The sequence below is a fragment of the Podarcis vaucheri genome, assembly GCF_965113315.1.
Source record: "Podarcis vaucheri genome assembly, chromosome: 3".
Lineage (NCBI taxonomy): Eukaryota > Metazoa > Chordata > Lepidosauria > Squamata > Lacertidae > Podarcis > Podarcis vaucheri.
The window spans coordinates 12666697-12675836 of record NC_138761.1 but is presented as its reverse complement, the minus strand read 5'-3'; the positions used below and the strand labels follow the sequence as shown (position 1 = coordinate 12675836).

Genomic DNA, 9140 nt, shown 5'->3' with positions numbered 1-9140 from the left:
TTAATGGGTTCAACAAAATTTATTAGCACATGATTACATGCTTGTGAAGAGGGAGATGTGTGTGGCCTATTCCTTTAGGCTCAAAATGGAAGTTACCTTAAATGTGTATTTGCTGCTGAAAACAGCCCCTGCAAATTTAGTTCCCAGTCTTCTCACTGTAACACCTACATAGGGAAAAAATATGTGACATGCCACCACCTTGTCATTTATCTCACCTCATTCTGTATTGTTGACTGTTCTGGAGCAGATGGGACATAGCAATGCTCAACGTGAGGATGTCATGTTACATTCTCTCCACATATGCTGAAGCGAAAGGACAAAGAATTAAACAGAGGGCTATTTTTGGAAGCAAACATGATTTCATGTAGCATCTCCTCAACCAAATCATTCCTGAAACTAGTCATGAACCCAGAATGGAATTGATATCTTCTAAGAGTGTTTGCAGTTGCCTTGCTGCCACCTTCTCAGGCATCTTCACGCTCAAGATATTGTACAGTATTTGTGATCGGTTGTTAGCTGTCCTTAAACCATTGGATGCAGACTGGGCTTAATTGGGAATAGCTGTACCACTGCCTCTTTAAGGGCAGCAGGGACCTCTCCCTCACATTACAGCATGCCAACACACCCTAGATTTAATTGGATAGGTTTAATTAGGATGGTTGCATGTTTAGTGTGGCATGTGGCTACTGTCCCAGCCTCAGGTCTTTTATGTATTTAACAGAATGCATATATGAATCTAAACAGAACCTCTAAGCAGTTTACAAAAAATAAAAAAATTGTAGATAAAAGACAAAGTTAAAAACAGATATTTGAAAAATGCAAAATGTAATTAAAATTAGAAGCTAGTAAGGTGATGGACTATGCAGAAATGGCAAAGTTAACAGCTAAAATAAGAGAACTCAATGATTATAGTTTTGTGGAAGAAGCCTTTTTTGGACTATTTAAAGAAATGTAATAGTTTTATGAATTCGTGAGCAGGATTTGAAGTATGAGCAACAGAAATAATTAGGACTTACTGTAATATTGTTGTGATATAAGAGATAGAGGATAGGATGCAGCAAAGGGGGAGAAAACAAAATCACCATGGGAAATGGAATGGGAAGTCGACAAAACAAGAGACAAAATTATGTATTGGAGTGTAAAAATGGACATTTTTCTTTATCCTGAAATAATAACAATAATAAAAATCAGAAGCTAAACAGGGAGTAAAACATGTCCGGATAGGCTTCCTTGAACAAAAATGTTTTTAGCAGGCAGCAGAAAAAGAACAGTGAAGGCACCTGGCTATTGTCAATATGCAGGAGGTTCCAAAGTGTAGGTGCTGGCACACTGAAAGATAATAGAATCATAGAATTGTAGAGTTGGAAGGGTTCCCGAGGCTTATGATGGCCCGTCGTTAACCCATCAGGGAAGCCGTCAAGACAGCGAAGAAGTACAATACTAGGGCGGGGCAGCCCTTCCTCCAGCTGTGTGTTGGTGGGCAGAGACCAAAGGAGTTTAGGATTTCAGAGTCGATGGCGTAAGAGAACAGGAAAAAAGTGGCAAGCTAGAGGAAGTGGGATTGGAGCACTATGTAGGCTGACTGGGACAAGGTATAGCAAAGAGACCCAGAGGATATGCCTGATTTGTCTGCTGTGCCTATGAGCAAAGGACCCTCTTGAGGAGTAATGCTGTGCAACTCTCCATCCTAGGCTCAGGTTGTACATATGTGTAAATAAACCACATATCATAAAGACCACCCAGTCTCCACTGTGCCTCATTGCCCCAAAAGTTAAGCATGCCTGGTATTCCTGGAATCTCTAATTGCTTGTCAAGACTGGTGTGGCGTGTAAGGTAGGCTACACCAGTAAGAGGGGGAAATAAACACATTTTATTTCTTGGTTTCTCTTAATTCAGTTCTCAGTCCAGCATCCATCTTGAAACTACCCCTAAAAGCACATGCCTAGAGCATGCTGTTCCAATTCTTCAAAAGCAACAATTTTGCTTTGGGGCCACTAGGTGGCAACCACATAAACATGTCTTAAGGGGGTGACCTAAGGACGATGTAGATATTTATGGGTAGGCTGCTACAGTCTAGTCTGTTTTATCTATCAGAAAAACTATTAAAATTCTCACAACTGGAAAGAGAAAAAACTGACTCATGACCAACTTAAACTATCTTTGCAGAATATATGACATGTTTAAAATGACTGGGAGCTGAAGGAAGGCATTGGGAAGATTATTTTTGAGCTCCAGTCAGATCATCAGTATACTGAAGTACTGTAAGACTTCTCTAATACCTGCAAGATGTACTCTTCTGTTGCTGGAATTTTAAGTTAAAAATAGAATGCAATGAGGAGGAATCTCTTAATACTCAGAGCTAGCCCTCAACATTGTTGAAAATCCCTGGAGATAATTTAGAATAATCCAGCTGTGGACTTGTCTGTTTCACTACAGGGAGTGGCATTTCTTTCCCACAGCTGACATTGACTGCTGATGGGGTTGCTATATACAATATTGTTGCAGGCATAGGCGCCGACTCCATGGGGCCTGAGGGGGCTCAAGCCCCCTCAAAAAAAAATTGGGGGGGCCCAGCCCCCCCAATAATCTCGGGCGCCCTTCCAGCAGAGCGCCGCCGTCGTCCCCCGCCTCCTCCCCACCTGCTCCCTCGCCAGCCAGCCAGCCAGCCGCGCGCCCTAGTCGGAGAGCCCCGGCCGTCCCCCGCGAGATTAGGGAATCCCCAGGGGCGGGGGCTCCTGCCTTGCTGCTTTGCAGCACCACCGCCACTGCCAAGGCACTGCTGGGGGGAATTTCCTTCCTCCTGGCGGTTTCAGCGGTTTAGGGCCGGAGCGGAGGGGGCTCGCCCTCTCTTCTCCGGCTAGCCCCACGTTTCCCGCATATCAGCTGTTCCGGAGCTGATTAATAGGCGCAGCACACTCTCCCCTATTCGCTCACGAGGAGGCGGCGCCACTTTATTTGCATATTCATGAGCTTATTTATTATTCATGAGCTTTCCCGGGGCCCCCCCAATATTTTTTATAAGTCCGCGTCCCTGGTTGCAGGTCCGGGGTAACAGAGTTTGGGGGTGAAAATGTACCCATAACTGCCAGCATTAGCAAATGTTAGAAATTAATAAAAGGCGTAGCTTTTGGATAATATTTGGAGTATTGAAGGAAAGATGCCAGGCCAGTGGAAAAAGAGGCTGGGGCCTCACCTAAGATAGAAGCCGTTGATCATGACAGAAGATGTTGATGGCCCATCACAGAGAAATCCTTGGGTCTGTGTCAATCATGTAGGTTACAGGAAAATTGTTAACTCTTAGAACTAGGCTTCGAATAGCAGACAGAAGGGGAGGAGTTGCTTGGCCAGGGGTTTTCTGGGAAGGAGAAGCAGGAAGTGGGGAGAACTCCATGCAGGGATGTGGAAAGGCAGATGCCCTGAGAGCTGGCTGGAGACAATCTGAGGCAGAGGAAAGCCTCTGAATGCAATGCTGAGCTGTGCAAAGGGCAAGCCCCTCGTGACATGTGAATGCTGTAAACGCTACACTCTCTCCATCTGCATCCAGATTGTTGTTGTTTAGTCGTTTAGTCGTGTCCGACTCTTCGTGACCCCATGGACCAGAGCACGCCAGGCACTCCTGTCTTCCACTGCCTCCCGCAGTTTGGTCAAACTCATGCTGGTAGCTTTGAGAACACTGTCCAACCATTTCGTCCTCTGTCGTCCCCTTCTCCTTGTGCCCTCAATCTTTCCCAACATCAGGGACTTTTCCAGGGAGTCTTCTTTTCTCACGAGGTGGCCAAAGTATTGGAGCCTCAGGATCTGTCCTTCCAGTGAGCACTCAGGGCTGATTTCCTTCAGAATGGATAGATTTGATCTTCTTGCAGTCCACGGGACTCTCAAGAGTCTCCTCCAAATATGTGCTAAAAAATCATATTTCTTAAAGACACAACAGTTTCCTCTGTGTCTTGATTCCCAATGGAAACGGGGTCCTAGGGGACTGTCTGAAACCTCCATGGAATCTTGCTACCACTCGGCAGAGATAGGGGGTGGCGTACAACCTTTGTAACCATATTTTTTCAGCTGGTAAATTTTGCTGCATAGTACAATACAAGGGGTGCCATCTTGAATTAAAAAATGGGGGGGGGATTAAGCCCCTTCCGCATAATTGATCATAAGACATGTCACATGCACACCACATGAAGGGCAATACCCATCAACTTTGGGGAGCCCAGCCCCCTCAAATATTTTACGAAGGGATCTTGGCTCCTAAGGTACAGTAGCAACATGCCTAGCTGTAAGTTGGTGCCAGACACTTAGTCATCAGAGGATACAGCAGACACTCCACTCCACAGATCAAGGATTTGAGGAGCAGACAGGATCTCCTGGAACCAGAACTGGGGATCCCCTTGACTTCATTAAAACACTGACAGTTTTATTTTCAATCCCTTTTGCAATGATCCCTAACATTGAATTTATCTTTTTCACAGCAGCCACATACCAGGTCAACATTTATACCATGCTATCTACTATGACCTCAAGGTCTTGTTCCTGCTCCGTTGTGGCAGCTCAGACCTCATTAACACAACTTAAAGCTACTGATTCATGTTGTAGCATTGGTCATAAGGGAAAATCTCCATTGTTCTTCCCTTTTTATGGCAGGACTTTCTAAATCAGATTTTGTTATGGTACCTGGTTATGGTACCTCCTGTTAATTCCTACTATCTGGTTTCTTTTCAGCCTTGGTCCTGATAATAGATTATAGTCCTTTGTTAATGTCTTTTTATCTCCGCTAAACATGATGTCCCAGAATACATACAATAGCCAAGATGTCTCCTTTGATAGCCGTACCTAAAACATTTGAAGAAACTGTGCTGCATTACTCAAGATTTTCTTCTAATGTAGTTCAAATGAGCATCCCCACACCCCGCGTGATTTCTTTTTCATGAAGAGGACTTCTGGAAATCATCGGATTGATTGTTGTACCAGTGTCTATACATCGCTTCCAACATGGCAGGGAGGTCGTGTCTGGGATTGTGCTCAAAATTTGTGGTGTTGAATAACATCTAAACACTTGCATTATTCATTATTGCCAGAACCTATTTGAATGGCTTTCCTTCCGACTGCTTGTTCCATAGCCTCCATATTAATTTGTATGCTTAGATTTTTCCTTTAACATAAGACACACTTTAAATGGATGGAAAGACTGTTTATTTGAATAAAAAATTGCTAAGTAAGTAAAACAAAAATGGGATACCAGAAACCTGGCAATTGTGCTTGGTAAAGTGTACAGGAGAATATGATGAGTCAATGGTTTTGTCTTGAGTTTTCATACAACAGCATATACCAACCACCTTGCCACCTCTTTTAATGACTATAGTAGTTTGTATATTCTGATTCTTAACTGTATCTTGGAATTGTTCCATTCCACTGAGACTTAACACCCTATTATTAGCTGTCTTACTTCTCTTTACTGTTAGTAATTATATGGATTTCCCTGTCAATGATCCTTCATTTTATTTTCATTAAGTATTCTTTATTTTAATGTTTATATCTCAGCCATGGAACTTGTTTAAGCTGCTAGGAAACCTTCCTGACTGATGATTTCTTGCCACTATTCATCCATTTCATGGTTGTAGCAATTGCAATTTATATGTTACACTATTCTCATCTTGTGATTTCATGTAAAACTGAGATACTTTATATTCACCTCCTAAAATCTCATGTAGCTTTATTCTTATCCAATCTCCTTGTTCACAATAATATATAGACAATATATTTTAAAAAGCTTAATATAAATATTTCATATTTCTCATTCAAAGTATTATAGTAATAACTTTCTAGTACAATGCTTCATTTCCCCTCTTACTACAGGACACAGATCTGTGCACATCTGTTCTTCAAGGATCAAAGAACTTGCTGGATTAACTTGGCTGCTTTAGCATAGTAGGAAAAATAGATTTTTTAAAAAAGTAAATTCTCAGCAAAGCTGAGAACAAAGAGCTAGATGGGAGGTGGGAAACCAAAGCAAAACAGACTAATTAAAAATAGGCCACAGTCATATAGGTTTCCAAAGTCTCACATGAGCAAGTGCTGCAAAGATTGTGCCCTGAGGCTTCCTGCTCTTATAGCAATAGAAGAAACCTAGACAATAACCATAACCTATAGAAAACTGCATATGTCTCTGGTGATTAGAAATGTAATACATATGTAAATAGATTCTAACATATTCCTGTGTACACCAGTTGAGCAGGTATGGTTATGCCTTCAAAAGGCATTTGCAGCCACTGGGAGATTGTCCTCAAAAACTCTACACTCCAAGGCATCGGTATCCCAATAAAGACAACATAAATTAATGGGTTAAATTAAATGATTATCAGAATTAAAATGTGCTTGATGTGATGACAAAAAGACAATTCTTTGAATTTTTATTGGTCAATACTTTGACCAATAATTTTTTTTTATAAAAAAAGACAATTCTTTGTGTGCCCCCTCCACACAAAGTTTGACCACATGCCACATGAGAAAAGTCCTTCTCTGTGGTGGCTCCCCATTTGTGGAATGCTTCCCCCAACGAGGCTCACCTGGTACCATCATTTAAAATATATATATATATATATATATATATAGAGAGAGAGAGAGTGAGAGTGTGTGTGTTTTAGGCACCAGATGAAAGCTTCCTCTGTAACCAGGCTTTTGGCCTTTAACCTACTGGGGCACGACTGCCTCCTGAATTAGAAAATTCAATTTATCTCGAGGCAGCTGGCAGTTTGGTACCTCAAATACCTTGCCCCTCCATGGTGAAAGCTCTTTTTTCTTAATTTTTTTAAATTCAATGTATAGAGGCTCACAAAGTATTCCAGCAACGGAAAAAGACAAAAATGTATTAAAAAGTAAATTAGCTCCAACTGCATCCTCACTCACCAAAACAACTCCTGATAGCTGTGTGTATAAGCTGTGGAAATATGACTGCATCATTCTTGCTGAGTTCGTCCTAAATTAATAGACAAAACACATTAACTTGGATAGGCCCTTTGTGGCCATTAATACTGACAAGAGGGGGCAAAAAGCCCACTGGAGGAAAAGGGGAAATGGATGGAGAAAAGAGAAAAAGCTCTCCTTCATATGGATAATGGCCCTAACCGGGTCTCTTGGCATTTTATAAAAACATTTTTTGTTGTTGTTGCTGTTGCTCCAGCCCATGAACATTTCCCTCATAGGTGTTTTACGATACGATACGATAATCTTTATTGTCATTGTCCCATACAGAACAACGAAATTGAAAAAATCTACATCAGACATTCAAAAACCGACAAGCCTGCTATCCCAACTATCCCTGCCTGGTTAGCCCCTAAAAACTGATACCCCATAATTGAATACAATATACTCCCATACAGACTCCTTACAATGCGTTTAAAACCAAAATCGCATTTGGATAGAAACTGTTTTTCAGACGGCTAGTCCTAGTCTTTATAACCCTGTACCTTCTTCCAGAAGGCAGAAGCTGAAAGAGATCATTTCGGGGGTGTGCACTATCTCTGCAGCTTTCTTATGGCACCAGGAAGCATAGATTTGATCCAAGGTGGGAAGAGTGCACCCAATTATTCTCTCCGCAGTCTTTACAACCTTGGACAGCATTGTTTTCCCCCATACCATGCAGCTCCCAAACCACACACACACGACCATAAATTAATACATTCTCCACAGTACAATGGTAAAATGCCATCAACAGGTCCTTTGAGAGATTATTTTTCTGGAGGATTCTCCAAAAATATAAGCTCTGCTGTGCTCTCTTCATCAGGTCTTTGCTGTTTTCTCCCCAGGTTAGGTCATCTCTCAACTGCCTTTCTGTTATATATTAAGCAGAGTTGTGTGGCGTTTCAAAAGTCTATCAGGCTCATTGTGGCATAAAGCTCCCCCTAGGAAAAGGCAGAGTTACCCACAAATGTCTTGTGTCTGACATGTTATGTTTAAATATTGTCAATTTTAAAAACAAATTAAACATGTTTATTTTATTTTTTTAATGCTTCCCCCCTATGTTTTTAGCTGTGCTTATTTTTATCTGTAAGACACCTTGAGGGGAAAAGGCAGAGCATTATTATTGTCATCATCATCATCTTCATCGTCCTCCCTCCAAGGATAACACAAGTACCCTTTAGACAACATGAGTGCATGTCACTATAAAAACGAGTCTTCCAGGTGCCACACAAGACCCCCAGCAGCCCTTTTTTCTAGTGATACTAGATCTTAGCCAAAAGGCCGAGAAGCGAACGTGTTTGCATTAGGGGATGTCCTGAAGCAAAGGACCTTATGCTTTATATCTTGTGCTGCCCCTTATATAGTGAAGCAAGAGAACGATTTTTAGCACCTATAATGACAAGGTCCCCTGGACAGAACCCGTCTGAAATGATTTTATATCTCCTCGCAGACACAGATAAGTACGTGACCTGGCATGTAGCACTCTTTGCAACTGCTGCTAAGAAAATTGGAGCAAATTATATAGCCAAGATAGCCACCAACTGTAAAGGAGATGAATTTATTTGACCCTGTCTACATCAAGCTATATTCTATCTTTATCACCAAATTCCGAATATAATTGCAGAGTGTATCAATTAACATTATCTTTTAATATATTAGTGGCCATGTGATGATTTTAGCCTATTTTATTGTTTAATGCCTTAACCTGTATATTAAGGTATTTTTATAGCTCTGTTTAGAGTAGGTAATGTCTTGATAATATAAATGTGTTAGGTTTTTTGTATTAATCCAGCATATTTTCTTTTAATTGCTGAATAATTCTGTGTACATTGCGGCAGCCTTTGGCTATGTGCAATAAAACTGACTGATTTCCCTAATTCGTCCATGCCCTGACTGATGTACTGTACTGTATTCCCATAATTTGAGGGGTGTGGTTTTTGTGTGTGCTAATGGGTTCCATAAACCACTATTTGCCGAGTAAAGTCGTTGCGAGGATGGAAAGGTGCCGCTTAGGGAGCTTTAGTTCTTAATTTCCTTTATATATTAGCAGCATATATACACGAACGAAGCAATATGGGCAGGCTCTCTCCCCCCCCCCCCCCGCCGCCCAATACCCCTCAGCAGCATTTGCCGCGAGCTCGCGAACCTCGCGCGCCCCGCAGCGGGCGGTTGGCTACTGACGTTTT

At 41.7% G+C, this 9140-nt stretch overlaps 1 long non-coding RNA gene across 1 annotated transcript; it reads right to left on the bottom strand.

The window, feature by feature from the left end:
• On the bottom strand, window positions 1-7628 carry LOC309529734. Its single transcript, XR_014218391.1, has 2 exons — window positions 6901-7628; window positions 1-303 (listed from the first exon to the last, which is right to left on the bottom strand). It is a non-coding gene; the product is annotated as an uncharacterized lncRNA (long non-coding RNA).
• Window positions 7629-9140: the final 1512 nt, after the last annotated feature.